A 16,756-nucleotide genomic window follows, 5' to 3' on the forward strand; every position below is an offset into this window, starting at 1 on the left:
TTTTCTTGAAAATTTAGACATGTCTTGTTTTCGACATACTTGTCTATCAAAAGTCAACATATGTGCGATAAAATTTACTCCTCATGAATGTTTGTTGTCCCCTTCTTCTGATTAAAAACAACTTGATGCCAATCAATACAAAAAACTCGTAAAAAATTAACTAATAGATATACGTACCACCGAGTTGCAAATGTTATGAGCAGGCTAAAACATGTGTTCCTCCGATATTTCACACATTTTTTAAACATAAGTGTTCATAACTGAATAATCATTTTAAATCTTGAAAATATGGTCAATAAATAATCAAATAACAAAAACAAACATATTTCAAAACTCAAAATGTCCCTATAAATACACTGAATGTGATATAGGCCTCCGAGTTGCAAATGTTTTGAGCAGCACTGTATATCTTTATTTGTATTAATTAATAATTGTTTTTTTTTGTGAATGTACATTTTATATTAAAATTTACTTTTGTTTTTCCTACTAAAGAATAAAATTATATTCAAAGTAAATATAGAAGAAATACATAAAATTTAAACTATGTATTTAAACCTGTTTTACTTAAAAGTATTTATTTTGATTAGGTAAAACTTTTAACATACCGTTAGGAGTAACAGTTTAATATTATGTCAATGTAAATTTATATGACATAGCATTGATATTTAGCGCCTAAGAGAATGCTCAGAATATTTGGTGTATAAGACTTTACTTTCAAGAAGGGGTTGGTAACTATTGAAACACATGATCCAAATCATGCCATTTATTTTTTAAACGAGGCATTTTTCAAAATTTACATGCCCTTAAAATTTTTAAAATCTTATTTTTAGCCAACATTTTCGTTTAAATAGATTGTTTTTCTTGTTCTATAATAAAGAAGACCCTTAAATACGCTAATGGTATACAAGGCTGTCTCTTTTAGATTTTGTTTTGTAACTTAAGGAAGATTTGAAAAATAAATACCTAACAAAATTAATCATCGAACAAAAACACTTCCGTTTGTTTATATCGATGTTGGTTTATAGCTAGTACCGCTCCTGATCCATACGACAAGAATATTAACAATCACCGCTGTTGATAAGCTCATAGGATTTTCCAATATTTTTTTTTTTCAAAATGGTTTATATGCTTTCTCTGGAGGTGCCTCATCTGATAGTATAGTTCTTCTTACGTGTAGTTTTGGTTTTGGGGTATTACTATTTTGTAACGTCGATATTCTACTAAAGGGGAGTTTACACTAGTCATCAATATCATATGACCCGAAATAACAACATTCCCTATCTGCCCACACAGACAATGTGGAGACGTAATTTCACTGCATTCTTGCTGGTGTGTACCCAACGGGTAAATGGCACAAGGAAAATCTCCAATATTGCACACATTAGCAACTGTATAAGATGGAAATTTCATGCAATATGACATTGATGGCTAGTGTAAACACCCCTTAAATATTGTCAATGATAATGCAAAATTAATAAGTCGCAAAGTCAATGATTATTTCCCTCTTGAATGTTTATTAACAACTAAGAACAAGAATATCCATATTTTTCTTTATATGTATATTTTAATAAACAAACGTCTAGTCTTAAATGTACTTACGTTCCTATATTTCATCGAGGAGTCAAGTATTTGGTGTACAACCGTTAAAATTTGAAAAAAATCGACTTTTTAACATTTTAAGGGCATGTAAAAATAAATATTTTTAGTTACAGTATAGTCTCGATAATCCGGACACCACATGTTTCGGCGATGTCCGGATTATCGAATTGTCCGGATTACCGAGTAGTCACAAAAACACATAATTTTGTAAGTTAAAATCATTAATATCGAAAGTTTACTAGATAATAACCTGACATTTTAAGTAAACGAATTCAAATTAGGCAAATATGACGGGTTGCGACCATTTTAAGCAGCTTTTCTTGCTACCGAATTTACTTCTTAATTTTACTTCTCCAGCGTAATTTAGCTGACATTCCCAATACACAGGTAGTCTAAAACTTCTCTATTATTGGTGTATATTTTTTCATAGTATAGGGGTTCATAGGGGTATTAGACAATGGAATTTATATCTATTGGTGGTACAATTACAAGAATACAATGCAACAATCCGTAGTTGCCGCTGATTTTGTATACCAAAGATTGAAAATAAAAGGAGTCCATACGTTGTTTAAATAATTTATTGAAATTTCTATACAAAAAATGCGATTCTCCAACTCATTTTTTTGCGTTACCGAAAAAAATCGGTAACATTAAATTGCTTACAATTTATGTAATTAATGATATTTTTCAGTAAGTTTGTGACCAAAAAAAGGTCGTTAAGTTCTGCATATAGCAAGAGTGCTGTCAAATTTTATATAAACTTTTCATTCATCATTTGGCTTTTAAATTTTACCAATTTTTGTTGGTAACTCAAAAAATTATTTAAAGAATCTAATAAATATATATATCTTAAAACTGAGCTATTAATCCCAACGCTTTAAATGTTTTAAACATTTATAGGTAAAATATCATTGAAGTATATTACACAGTTCCAAAGGACTATCTCACTAATCGGAGGCCTTATAAACTAATTCCTTTAGGGGAAAGGAGCACCCGGCATCGATTTTAAGGGAACTAGTCTACTTGACGATAGGTTTAAAATACTGTAGCTTATCATAGTCATCCATGGATGGTTGAAGGGTAGAAAATCATTCTACAGATTCAACTAGTTAGTTCCAGTGGCTAGCCAGAAAGACGAGATGTGGATCGAAAAAACTTAATTTTTTTTATTTATACACCAATTGCTATTGCTAAGAACGAAAACGTCAATGAAATAAATAAAAATATAATGCTCAAGATAGAAAAACTATTGATGTCCGGATTATCGAGGTACGAAAAATATGAGATGTCCGGATTACCGAATCTACAATGTAAAAAATTCTAGTGTCCGGATTAACGAGTGTCCGGATTATCGAGACTATACTGTATTTAAAATGAAATGGCTCAAAGCGATCATGCCATTCAATAGATGGCGCTCTCCCAGTGCTACCAACCGTTTATTGAAAGTAAATAATGTATGCACCAGATATACGACTTTACATTGACATTATATTAAATTTTGGCTCCTAAAGGTATGTTAACATTTTTAACATTGACAAGTTTTACTCATTCTCTTGAAACACGTAAGTAAAGTATAGTACACATTGACAAGCAAAACTGACAGTCATCGAGGTCTATTTCGTGAATATCAAAGCCTAATTGAACAATTTCTTTTATAATCTCTAAATAATATCGTAAATATTGTATTTCAAACGTTTTTTGCTAAATAAAAATTGTTATTTGCCGGAAAATTGTCCTTAAAGTACGTTGACTGTCAGTTTTGACTGTTAGTGTGTACTCCCCTTAAAAGACAATTACATATTTTTTAATATTTTATGACTTTTGTTTTAATTACATAATTATTTCATTAATTAATATGCTATATATATTTTATATAATTGTAGCGCATAGGTTTATAGCTGTTGTTTCCGAAATACTGAAATGTTGTGACATGAATTCTTTTGTACGCCTCTCTGTAAAAAAGAGAAAAATATTTTACATATTTTATTAGAACAGTTATGTTTTTTATACATTAAATATATAAAATTTGCGTTTTGTGTGAATATTGTGATTGGTAGCACTGATCTCTGAAATGCAACTATACATAAATCGATCAAATTTAATAAAGCCACTGGATTTTAAATGTCACTTCCATTGTGTTTGACGTATACACAATGGAAGTGGAAGTATATCCTCATAATGAAGGTTAACCCGAAAACCCCTATTATATAAGCAGGCTATTAATTAACATTTTAAAACAATATTTGTATTAGTTTTGTTTAAAAGGACACGTTTAGTCGTGCAGATAAAAAAAAACATAATTTTGTATGCTTTTTTCCAACAAAAGTATCAGACATTTTTAACAGATATTTTTTCATGAGAAAAGGCACATTTTGATCTGCCTTCGGACATTTTTTGTTGAGACCCTATTATTAAAAAAGTCGAAAACGACTGGACGGATCATCACAAATTTCTATTGGCTTATTAAGTATCTAATAATCTTGTTTTTAGAGGAAGGAATTTTAAAAATATTAATAAAAAATTGTGAACTTTTAAAATTCAAGCTTTGTTAAAAAATTGGATAGTTTTCTTGTCCAAAAAAGGTTCAAAATTTAAAAAATCTGTTCTTTAAAGAAAAGATTTTTATGTACTTAAAAATATTGCATAATTGTTCCACAAACATCCCAGAAGCGGCAAGTGAGGGTTGGGGTGGTGTTGTACTCAATAAATCCACAAAAATATATGATAACACAAACAATTTGAACTGAGAATATTTGAAAGTACAGGCCCAAGCGACAAAAACCCTATTTGGGTTTTGTTGTATCAGATCCAGCTTGGATTTTATGGCACCATCTAAATATGGTTAAATATTGACTTTTTGAAGAAATTCGGGGCTATATCTTTGAAACTAATTCGAATTTTCTTTTGACTTCTCAAGCAAAATTGTAGATAAGGGCAAGAATAAAATATTTGGAGAAATAATGAACTCGTAAAAGTACTTTTATTATCTCAAATTTTATAATATATCTAAAAATTCCATAATTTGTATACATTTAGCACCATATCTCCAAAACTGATAAATTTTTCGTGATGTTATCTTTGAGAAAAATATTCGCACGAATTTAATACATAACTCTTCAGAACATTCCATTGTTGTAAAATGCCTCTGTCGCGTTGTTTATTTCAATAATGTGGTGAAATCCGAAATGCGAGAATAAACTTTTGGTGTAAACTGTGTTCGAAATACGCGCTGTAAAAGATATGATACAAAATGCTTCTGAAACAACATGAAATAAGCATTTTAAAGTTTCAGAATGTTCTGAAGAATTGTTGAGAACATTATTTGGAAGACTTTTGCAACAGATTAGTTGGTTCAACTCCCAATAGTTTAGCCGCTACTGACCAGAATTCCAGAAATTATGTAAAATTTTCTATATTTTATCGATTTTGATGCGCTGGATGGAGTTTTTCTTGTACTGTATGTTAACCAGATAATTTCTACTTCTTTGGTGCTACAATATTGCTGAAGACATAAAGTCCAAATTTTTATTCGTTTCTGAGATAAAGGCCCGGTAAATGCAAAAAAGTGTAATTTTAGCCCTGTTCAAACGAGGCCATAAAATCCGAAGTGGATCTGACAGGACCAAACGCAACGAGGGTTTTTGTAGCCTCAATATGTACTTTCCAAAAATACATACTAGAAGTTGCTTGCATTTTCAGTGTTGCACAGTAATCGGTACAGTCCTTCTCGACGTATAGTAAACACCGTTTTTTTTTAACAGTGTTTCTTTCGTGGTCACTTGTCACAAAACTGTTTTGTTTTATGAATTGGTAATTGTTTTCTTTACTTAACATTTTATTTTGTATCTTATATAATAATAATTTGAATTGAAACACAAGTTATTGTATTAGCAGATTTTTTGACGATATAAAAAACTATTTTGCCGATTTGACGATTTTGGCTCCCGAAAATTGACGATTTTCGACCAAACTTATCTTGCATCACTGGTTACATGACAAATGTTTTGTTGATTTCCATCAACAACATATTTGGTTTTGGTTTAAAGCTCAGAGGGTCTACTTTAATTTACATTATGTTCCCATAAATACGCCCAGCGGAAGCAGAGTTATCCGCCATGGAAATAAAAATTCACAAATTAGAAATTGGCATAGCTGACCATCCTTTTCTATATCTCTAGGGTTTTACCTCTTATTGGGGTTAATTAAAAGCTCAGAAGGTATTATTTAATATCAGTTGTTTTTGTTGAAATGCGCCAAACTAAAACTGGGATATTCGTCATCAGAATGCAAATGGTTATCTTCGTTGTTTGACTGCCTACGCTAATATCTGGTTTAGATTTACGAAATCCACTCGATTTCAACTGTCAATTGCATTGCTTAAATGTCAAATTAAATTCAATTGACTTCAGATGAGTTTTCATTTGACGTATACACAAAGGAATTGACAGTTGAAATCCCCTCGATTTCGTAACGTAAACCAGCTATAACCAACTTTACATTATTGCAAAGGTGAGATTCCATTCCGACCTTTTAAAATCATCTGACCATCACTTAAATCAATATGCTTCTTCCTCACTGGAAGCCCCATCAACACCCGATTAAAATTGCGAAATGTAGTGTGAATACAAGGTTTAAATGCATAGACTGACGGGGGTACACAAATAGCCAGATGGATTCAGTTCGTCGAGACATCAATTTTGCAAAATATTTGTAAATGTCAACATCCATTATTTCGATGTGTTACAAAGTCAAAAAAGTACATCGAAAGTCGAAAAAGTACGTTAGAAAAATTCTAAGGTCCTCAAAAACTTTAAGAGATTTATGTAAATCCGAGAAATATTAACAAAATTTATGTCTCGTGGAACAACTGAGTCATTCTGAAAATGTACGACATATACAGTGACTGTCACTGAAAATGATGCAACCTGAAATAAAAAATGTAAACGTTGATAACTTGGAAACGAGTTGAGATTTTTTAACAATTTTGTAGACTAAAAAGTTGTCTTTAAGATGACATACAAAATATTCCGCTTACAGTACCGTTATACTAAAATGATTTTGTCATTGATTCCGATAAAAAAAATTATGTTCCTGACGTAATTTTGGCATGATTGACTAGAAGTTTCTAGTTTTTGAAGTTATTTTCCAAAAAATGACTATGAAAAATCATTAAGGGTTATGTCCAGAGTACGTTCAAACGATCCAATGATATTTGGAAAGTCGAAAGTCCTGTATCAGCCAGGGTTGCCCCATATTAGACAAGCCTTTAACGGCATTGCCCTGATAGAGGAAAAAATCGGGGCATAGAAAAAAAAGTTTTCGCACTTTTCTTTGAAAATAGTTTTTAGAAACATTGTTAACAATTTCGTAATCATGTTTGCTTTTATAAAAGATTTTCAACAGCCCAACGACAAAATGGATGCGCCCAACGACAAAATTCAAATAATTCATGTCATCGTTTTAAAAATTTAAAGATGCAAGTCGCTTGAAAACATTCCAAATTTTTCGAAACTCAACCTATTTTTTCCATTTTTCGCGGTTCTTAAGGAGAAAAGTCCTCATAAACATGACTAATTTTGAAGAAAAAATGTATTTAAAAAGGAAAAAAATAGTTATATTCTAAGCGAATTTGTGAAACAAAGGACTATTATTAACGCCTTAACTTAATTTGAATCATTTAGTAAAATACCTAAGCTTCATTTTTCTGGTTATGAAAATTCCTCTAAATTGCAAGGGCTGGCAACTATTTTGGTTATTATATTAGTCAAAATGAAAATATTTAAAATAGATGTATGGATTTCCTTAAAGCTTTAGTTACTTTCCAAAAAAAACGCAAGAATGGCCACTAGTACCAAATTGAAGCCTGGCACCTGTAGATTTCAAAACTGTATAGACTTTTTGCGGAAATTTGCGGTTTTGGCAGTTATGACCAAAAGTTTAATTCCCTTTTTTAGCTACTGAATTTAAATTTTTTGAATTTTTAAAATTATTTTTGTTATCCTTTATTATATGTACATATGTCCAATAAAATGTTTTTTGTGTTTATATATTGTAATAAGACTATTATTGATGCTACTGGCGAATTCATTTTTCTTGGTAACTTAGGCAATCTACAAATTTGAAATCGATAGGATTAATTTATCGTATATGAAGATTTCACGAAAAATATTTTTTTTGGGACAACCTAATGTTAGATCTGGCCGAAATGTTGATCTGTATTGAACAATTTAAGGGGGATTTCCTACACTGAGAACCAGAAATACTTTTACAGGCAATTCTGTTAAAAAAGTTTATTAAATCCTATAAAGTGCGCAAAGTAGATGGTAACCCTATATATAGGCTGTGGTCAAAAGTGGACGAATGTCACATTTATTTATAAAATCATGTTCTAAACTTTGAGTTCACTATTAAAGCCTAATCCGTTTAGAATTTGTTAAATATCTGTAAAGTACATTAAATCGAGATAGAAATCATATATGGGGGTATAGCAAATCATGGACCAATATTGACAGTTTCTCGCGGGGAGTTTTACTACGCAATAACAACTCCTAGTACCGGATTAGAGAGTATTCAGTTAAACAATGTGTTGTGAACAGTAAAATACTTGAATTAAGAATGATTCGTTACATGGGACCCACTCGGACTCTAATATTTTTGTCAGAGTGTTTCTAGGCCAAATAAAACAAAATAAAAATTTCAGTTCGATATAATATCTAAAAGTATTTTTGTCACACCTTTCCATGTAAGTGCCACCACTGTGCATTGTTGCCATTCAAGACAAACAATACTACTCTCTTCGATAGGGAACAAATTATTTCACTATTCTGATTACTAAAATGGCATAAAAAGCGAAAAATTTGGATATTAGTAATCGATTATTGTGGTGCATCATTTTCAATGCTCAATGTAAAAATGCCCATTTCGTGTCTTCCGGAAAAATTTTAGTATAACGGTACTGTAAACGAAATATTTGTGTATGCCATCTTAAAGACAACTTTTCGGTGTACAAAATTGTTTTTTGAATTGTTAAAAAATCTCAAATCGTTTCCAAGTTATCAACGTTTACATTATTTATTTCAGGTTGCATCATGTTCAGTGGCAGTCACTGTATATTTAAAAATACCTCCAGCGATTTTTTATTTTTCTCATCTACGAACATTGTATTTTCAGAAACCGCAAAAACTTCTGGGTGTAAAGAACATTTAAAGTTAGTTCGGGAGGTCTGTGTAAACATTTCTGTCAAACAAGTTACATTTAGGAGAGGAACTCTCTACATTTCCACTGATTCCAATTATGTTGATGAACATGATCAGATAACAAATAAGTCCTCATAAATCATATGGATTTTATTTAAAGTATACGCTATGGAAACCAACATTTAGTACCGGACATACATATATCAGCGCAATGGCAAAGTATTGGACAATTTGTGTCTCGAAATTACATCATCTGTTAATCTGTAGCGATCTGTAAGATTCTGTTACTCTTAGGTTTATAGAACAGTTCACAGTCTCGATCGACTGGTAACAAATTCTGCATATATAAAAGTATTTCCTGGAGATGCGGGGCATCGATCCCCGTACCTCTCACATGCTAAGCGAGCGCTCTACCATCTGAGCTACATCCCCTGTTGGAAAATTTACAAAGTTTCTGTCAAAATTTGTTGTCAATTGGTTCGATGTATTACAATTTCATTAAAAAAGTATTAAACCAAATCACGTATTTGGACTGCAATCGAAATACGATTTGTTTGGGTGTGCATTTTAATTACACTCATACCTCGATTTGCGTTGCCTCGATTTGCGTTAAGAAAAAATATAATAGATTTCTTCGATTTGTGCTACTGATTCGATTTGCATTATTAATAACTAATATTTCTGGCTTTCAATTTTGTGAAAAAGTCATTCAAAACATGTTGGTGTTGCGTTGTTTCGCTTTGCGTCGGAACCAATTATTAACGCAAATCGAGGTATGAGTGTATTCACTAAACATATTTAATCCAAAACAGTTTATATATTACAGTATTTTTTGCTTTCGTGTACATTAAAAAATTGAACGACATCTTGTTTACCTGCTTTGTTATGCAGATATCCCTAATATTACTTACATGCATATAATGCAGCTGGAAAATACAAAATGCATCTAAATATGATACAGGTAAACAGAAATTACTGTACTTATATATGTATGTACATTAGACAGACCCAACTTTTGTTTGGAACTCCTACCCCCAAATTTGATTCCATTCGATCCAAAAACATTATATATGAAATTATATTGCGATTGGGCGATCTTTGTTTCCATAGTAATTTGCATGAGGCCAAAAGTGAATATCACCGAAATTCTCTAAAAGCCGCATTTACGGTCCAATCTATGAACATTTTTTATCAGATCATTGTTGTGGCTAAAAACGAATCATAAAAAAAATGTGAAAATCGGATCAGATTTCGATATACCTATATCCCGGTAGATTTGATTTTGTTTCATGGGAAAATCCCGTATTAAAAAACCGGTGCGGGAATTTCCTGCCCAAAACCCTATTAATACGTTACATACGAAACAAATGCTTAATAGGGAATATTATTATATCCCTATTTGCTAAGAAAATCCTTTGCCTATGTTCGGTCTTGTGTTGCTTATGTTGCCTACAACTAGAGTACATTTGAAATATTTTGTATATCCAACAGCAAGATGTCGAAAGGGTATTATAATAATATTTAATTTGCGTTGTCATTCACCAACAATTCTGAAAAGAAATAAAGAAATTTTAACAATTATAATCATATTATTCTACAGTTGTTACATAAAAACTAATCCTCTTAAAAATACCATCCACATATTTTTTAACAGTTTATAATAACAATATCATTTTGAAAACCTTAATAACCACATTCAAAGTTATGCTTAAGAACTTGTGATTGTTGTGTAAAACCCACACACATCGGGCTAATAAACATCATAACAACTGTTGCCTATACCAATGTTTTGCCAGTTATATTAACAATCAGGATACTCATTTTAAACACACTACGTAACACTACGCATGCAAACGGCTTAATGAAACATAGTCGGCATATGTGTTTGTTAAATGAGTTATAATTGGTTTATTTGCCAAAATGTTTGTGGTAGTGGCAAAACAAAAGGATTTATTTAAAAAGTTTTACTGCCATTGTTTTGACTTTATAACCAATTATGAATTTTAATAGACAACCACACGCGACGCATTTGTTTTAAGAGATATGTTTGTTTGTGTTTTTAATAGCAATTTTAATTCGTCTTAATGTGGTTATTGCAGACAAAAATGTGCTGAAAGGAGTTATTGTTCGATAACTTTTCTGTAAGAACATAATTAAGGAAATTATGTTCTTATTCCGTTTTATAAACAGATGACATGTGCCTTCCTCTCAGAAAAAAATGTTTATTTTGCTAATTAAATAAATTGCTTGTAGTTAAACAGAAGTGGCAAGAAGGTAATATACATATGTATTTAGTAGTGGTTAAGTAAATATGAAACATATTGTGATTTAGCTCCTCACATTAGCTTTATTTTTTAATTTATTATACCCTCAGCATTTAAGCTAAAGAGGGTATATACACTTTGATACTACGGAAATGTGTCTTATCGAAATAATGGGGTTAATGTTTGAACAAAATTCGTTGCAGACAATTTTGAGTCGATTTGTTTGTCTGCCCAGTTAACTCACGAACGGATGAAACGATTTGGTATAAAATTTAGTTCTCGTAATATTTAGTAAAAATCAGATGAAGTTCGAAGATGGGCAACGTGGGATCACTCCTTCGGTCACCTCTCCCACAAAAGTTAAAAAATGTTCGCTAAAACGATAACTCTCGAGAGCGGTAACCTGTTGGACCAAACATACGGGTATGTTCTGAGACACACTTCACCTCTCACTTCACGCCTCAAGCATTTTGTTCGCCCCATTTACACCTATTTTTGCGAATTTTTTGGGGATAAGATTCACTAGGGTATTTAAAAAGAAGGGTACACTTTAGTCCGTCCATAATATATTCGAAAAACAAGTAAGAAAAGTCTATAGTCGGACGGAGCCGACCATGGGATACCCTATACCACTATCCCTGAACCATCGCTCTCCACGGAATTTCTTTTCAATGATTGTGAAAATTTAATTATCAAATATCAGAGATGTAATGTATAATACTTATGACCAAAACCAAAAAGTTATCTAGCATGACAAAGACATTTTTGTAGCAGGAAAGGAAAATTTAGTTCACACAAACTAAAATGTAATGAAACCCACTTATGTAGTACTACTACTTCCGTTGTTTAACCGCTACGTTATTGAAATTTTTACCAATTTCACACAAAAGTTTCAGTCCATTGAATCCGCTAAGTATTATCTGATCTTCACGTTGATTTGTACGCTTCTTCTTCATCATAAACTCAAACTTTGTTTAAAATTTTGCGGGTTATTATTTTGACCTACAGAGCCGCTACAAAATTGGTTAAAATTTTGTTTTTGGTCCATTTCATCCCCTGAACATTTCACGATCATCACCAAAAACTAATCATTTCTATTCTGGCCCGAACCCAACCTCCTTAAAAAATTCGTTACAATCGGTCCATAATTGCGGCCTTAAGCTTGTTTGCAATTTTTAATGGACGGACGCACATCGCTAAATCGCTTTATCTCGTCGAGATATGACGAATATTTCGTGGTGTTACATAAACTTTTGGAGGGACAATATGTAGCATGGGATAAAATGTGGTTCTCTACACAGAACCCATTATATATTAGGCATTAGGCCCGTTATCTAGCAAACACTTTATTGCAATTTACATCAGAGGAAAGGTCAGTAGTTTTTTCCCATATGTAGGCTACTTTGCGAAATATATATGTCCTCAAGGAATTAAAATATCGACCAAAAATAACATTTTTATATTTTTCATACAACTGTAATGGTCCATTTGACCCGCTAAAGAATATCAGATCATCATTCAAAATTGTAGGCATCTTTTTCGACCCATACTCTTACCCGGTGCAAAATTTCGTGACTATTGATGTATAATTGCGACTTCTAGCGAGTTTATTATTACACTACAAACAAATAACGGAATATATTAGGCTGTAACTCTGTTATCTGATCATGCCCACCAACATAATTGGCATCAATTGAAAGGTCAAGCAATCCACTTTCAAGTTTATCTCACTTGTCCGGAATGTCACTTCCAGGAATTAAGATATAAGCTGTATATTAAAAATTTTCACCCAAAAGTTTTGGTTCATTTAACCCTCTAAATATTATCCGATCGCCATCTCAAGTTGCAAGCTTCTTCTTTGTCATATACTCTTACCTTATTTAAAATTACGCGTTGATCGGACTATTATTGAAACCTACAGAGCCGCTACAAAATTGGATAAATATTATGTTTTTGGTCCATTTCATCCGCTAAATATTTAACGATCATCACCAATAAGAATAGGGATCTATTCTGATCTGAACCCGACCTCCACACAAAATTTCGTGACGATCGGTCCATAATTGCGGCCTGGAGCGTGTTTACAATTTATAATGGACAGACGGACGGACGGACAGACACACATCTCAAAATCGCTTTATCTCGTCGAGATATGAAGATTGGTATACCACATTGGGGGTCTCCGACGAATATTTCGCGGTGTTACATGAATTTTTACCAAAACAAACTTATAATACCCTTTTCCACATTGTGGTATAGGGTATAATAAACGTAAGTGGTGTGAACAAAACGCTTGAGGCGTGAAGTGAGTGGAGGTAAAGTGTGTCTCAGGACATACCCGATTGATAAGCTTCGAATATGGACTGTCCGAGAATCGTTCGTGTGGTCTTGTTTACAGGAAAATAAATTATTTCGTGGGCAAGTCCATGCTTTCAATCATGAAATTATTGTTTACTTTGATATTGTTTTTGTTGTACTCTCTCCTGAATAACAATCCGTCCTCTTGCATATGTTTGTTTCTGCATCTGCGAATTTATTTGAATGTGAATTTCGTCTGAACATCTTATATTGAGAATTCTAGATCAGTCTATATTTCACCTAGCGAGTATAGATACGGGAGAATAGCAGGTGAGTGAGTTTAGCTGTAAATCAGATCGCGAACGATAACCGTCAGTTAGTAAAGAAGTGATGCGTAACGTAAGTAAAGTAAAACGTTGTACCTAGTAAAGTTAAACAGTATGCTTTGTATACACAGAAACAAATATTTCAAGAATTTTTACATATTTTCGTTCGTGATGTAGTTTTTTCATACTGTATGGGTACCTCACATAAGATATTGTGCAGTTTCTTATTTCCATACGAAAGTCACTATTTTTTTCAAAAATATGTAAGATTTTCATGAGATGCAAAATCACTTTCCTATTTTTCCCTATTTGCTCTCATATTTCCTCTCTTGTTTGGTAAATGTTCTCAACGTTGTTCTCGTTTTCTTTTGAATGGTCTCGTCGTCTCACCATCGCATTGACAATGTATCAACAAACCACAACACAACCCCCACCATCGTCTCACCATCACATTGAGACTATATCAACAAAGCCCACATTTTTGATGTTTACTCGGTCTTGGTTCAGAAAAAAACTATGTTTGGTTTTTCTGTATATTCGACATTGGATATTTATTGGTATTTAGACTTACCAATTGGTTATTGCTTATGTACTACATAATATGTAGACATCTGGGGTGCTACTGAAATATTTACCACAAAAAGCTCCTGTAATATTATCTTCTTCGACTTTCATCGCCAAAAGGAATTTTTCGCTCCCCAGCCTTTGATCTTCATATTTGCGCGTGGTGATATTTTGCCTTAAAATCGGTTCAAAAAAACGGATTTTTTGTTCTTGCACTGCAACTCGCAAAGTTTTAATCAGCGAAATAATTTCATTTGATTGACAGCTCTATAATGTTTGTAATGGTATGCATATAAGCTTAATCGCTTACTTAAAACTGGTTCAAAAATAGTGTTAAATGTCCGAATATCCTGTTCAAAAATTGAGATAACCGGATCTGTACTGCATTACAGGAGCTTTTTGTGCTAAATATTTCATTAGTACCCCAGATGTCTACATAAGCAATAAACAATTGGTAAGTCTATATACCAATAAATAACCAATGTCGAATATACAGAAAAACCAAACATAGTTTTTTCTGAACCAAGACCGAGTAAATATCAAAAAGGACAATGAAAATGGGACAATATTGATCAGTTGCCAAAGGGAACTGTACCTAAAATCTTCTGAGCCACATTTTTGAAGAATATTTTAATGTTGAAAAATCTCATCTTGTGGTACTTTTACTACGGTTCAAGAAATAAAGGACGAAAAGAATATGAAAGGATAGGGACAAAAATCAAACGAAAATTCATCACGCGATATCTCAGAAACTTGACCTATGACGAAAATTTCCTTTTGGGTTCTTAATATACTCACCAAGGGCTTTCATCTCCAAATGGAATTTCCACACCGCCCCTCCCCCCAAAATGCTGCTGCACACTGATATTTATTCAAACAAAACAAATTTAAATGTTTAAATAGAAAAAATATCAAAAGTGCTTTAGTAATCGCAGTCGGCGCGGAAACTTTTTTCACCGAATCGAACTAAAACAAGCGTTTTCGTTATTAGGACAACGCAGTCGTTGCACCCCGATACGTTTATCTATACTGATGTCGTTCTATAGCAGATACAGCTCGTGGTTCATACCATGTCGATATTCACCGTCAACGCAGATTGGTCCGTAGATCATTCGAAGAATTTTTCTCTCAAATACACCAAGCAAGTACCCAGGCTTCGCAACGCTTGTTTGTAAAGCGTTGTTTTTGTTTGACGAGATGTGGCTTTGTTTTTAAACTGCTTACTTAAGCCAAAGTAGCATCTGTTGTTCAATACAATTCTTCTTGTTGTGTTTATGGCGGTGCCGAGGTAGACGAAGTCTTTTATTACCTCAAAATTACTGGAACCAACTTACACTGTTGGTCCGAGCACTATGGACGCATTGCGCGTCGACACTATCAAATCTGTTCGCACTTTATTCGCTATGCTTAACCGGGTACATACCTTTGCTGCAACAAGATAGTAGTCCGAGTCCGAGTGGCAGCTTTAGGTGTTGTTGTGACGCTTCTCCCAATCCATCGTATTTCCTGTATGGCAGTAATGTCGGCATTGTACTTTTCAATTACATCTGCCTATGTGTAAACTGCACCTTTTCTATAAAGAGTGGCAGGTGCACATGTTAGCTCGTTACCTTTAATGGGTGTTAAAGGCAGCTCCCCAGGTGACACCACGGGGAGGTCAGTGTTCACTTGAGATGAAACCGTTCCTTGGTATCTTTCATACCCTACGTCACCCAAAATTGAAATCACACAAATAAACCCATGTTTTTGGTAAATACCGGGTAGAATCCTATGAATACCAATAAGGTTTTTTGGTGTTTGATCAGGTAAAAGCCAAGAAGGCGTGCGTACATATATCAATATTCTAGTGTTCACTGCCACAATTTTCGCATCTGTGCATGAATTCAATATTTATAGGTAAAATTCCGAACTATTTTTCATGCATATAAAAGGATTAATTGGAGATGCGGGGCATCGATCCCCGTACCTCTCACATGCTAAGCGAGCGCTCTACCATCTGAGCTACATCCCCTGTTGATAAATTTACAAAATCAGTGTTAAAATTATTTTCAATTTATACGAGAAGACTGACTTAAAAAGTGTTAAAAAGTGTCACGTATTGAACTGCAATCATGCATGCCATCATGAGCTTAGGTGTGCATTTTAATGATCGTTTCAAACATACTTTGTACACTAAACGATGTAGAAATTACACCTACCAAACGTCAATCGTTCGTTATACTTATTTTTCTGTATATATGCAACGCTTAAGTAATTGTAAAACCGCATCCCGAACATCTCAACTTAAAGCCTCGATTAAAATTGGACAGTATATCGTATAATAAATTTATGAAATTATTCGGGATCTAAATTCCTTAAAACATAGTGTCAGCTGTCTCATTTCTTATAATTAAGAAATATACTCTAGTTGAGTTCTCCTATACCAAAATCAAATTTAACTTTAAATTAAAAGAACACTAATTAATTGCATGCGTAACGCATTATCATAATTGAAAACCTTTTTGCACTA

At 32.9% G+C, this 16,756-nt stretch overlaps 2 non-coding genes across 2 annotated transcripts; both read right to left on the reverse strand.

Annotated features, from left to right (window-relative positions):
• Positions 1–9,154: 9,154 nt before the first annotated feature.
• Positions 9,155–9,227, reverse strand: TRNAA-AGC (transfer RNA alanine (anticodon AGC)). Its single transcript has one exon. It is a non-coding gene; the product is annotated as a tRNA-Ala (tRNA).
• A 6,958-nt stretch (positions 9,228–16,185) lies between these two features.
• Positions 16,186–16,258, reverse strand: TRNAA-AGC (transfer RNA alanine (anticodon AGC)). The gene has a single exon. It is a non-coding gene; the product is annotated as a tRNA-Ala (tRNA).
• Between the last annotated feature and the right edge of the window lie 498 nt (positions 16,259–16,756).

This window comes from Musca autumnalis, unplaced genomic scaffold (genome assembly GCF_047663935.1).
Source record: "Musca autumnalis isolate F117 unplaced genomic scaffold, ASM4766393v1 scaffold_3, whole genome shotgun sequence".
Lineage (NCBI taxonomy): Eukaryota > Metazoa > Arthropoda > Insecta > Diptera > Muscidae > Musca > Musca autumnalis.